This window comes from Corvus brachyrhynchos, unplaced genomic scaffold (assembly GCF_000691975.1).
Source record: "Corvus brachyrhynchos isolate BGI_N302 unplaced genomic scaffold, ASM69197v1 scaffold164, whole genome shotgun sequence".
NCBI classification, from domain to species: domain Eukaryota; kingdom Metazoa; phylum Chordata; class Aves; order Passeriformes; family Corvidae; genus Corvus; species Corvus brachyrhynchos.
This window is the reverse complement of record NW_008237426.1, coordinates 256295-256795: the sequence shown is the minus strand read 5'-3', so window position 1 is coordinate 256795 and position 501 is coordinate 256295. Positions and strand designations below refer to the sequence as shown.

Genomic DNA, 501 nt, shown 5'->3' with positions numbered 1-501 from the left:
GTGTGGGTATCCTGTGACACTCTTTTTCCCCATGAAGTGACCTGCAAGACCACACACGGTGTGTCTGGGGGGACACAGGGCTCCGGCTGGGCTGTCACCGGCCACCCTGCACCAGCACAAACCAGCAAGAAGCACCAAGTGACCTAATGCCCAAACCAGCTGAGTTAAGGGAAACCCAGAAATCCCAGGTCGTCACTCCGCATGGGATTTTTGGGAAACTTTCCACTCGGCTCCTGCTGACAGGCTCTCCGGGGTTACAGAGATGCCACCCGGGGAGGCTGAACCTGATACCCACGGATGCCGGACTGGTCAGTCTGCAGGGGATGTTGGACCTAACACCCGGGGATGCTGTACTCGTCACTCGCCTGAGGACGCTGGACCTGCCGCCCGGGGATGCAGGTGGAGGTGGCTTCCCGCCTGCCCTGGTCTCCCCCTGCCCACCGTGGTCCTGCCAGCATTCCCCTCCCCTCGTGGGAGCGGGGGGCTCCGCACAGGCAGCCA

At 62.5% G+C, this 501-nt stretch overlaps 1 long non-coding RNA gene across 1 annotated transcript in view; it reads right to left on the bottom strand.

The window, feature by feature from the left end:
* Positions 1 to 495, bottom strand: part of LOC108445924 — a 3934-nt gene extending 3439 nt beyond the window's left edge. The window contains exon 1 of the long non-coding RNA XR_001860952.1: positions 26 to 495. This is a non-coding gene — a long non-coding RNA (uncharacterized LOC108445924). The remainder of the gene's footprint in view (positions 1 to 25) is intronic.
* Between the last annotated feature and the right edge of the window lie 6 nt (positions 496 to 501).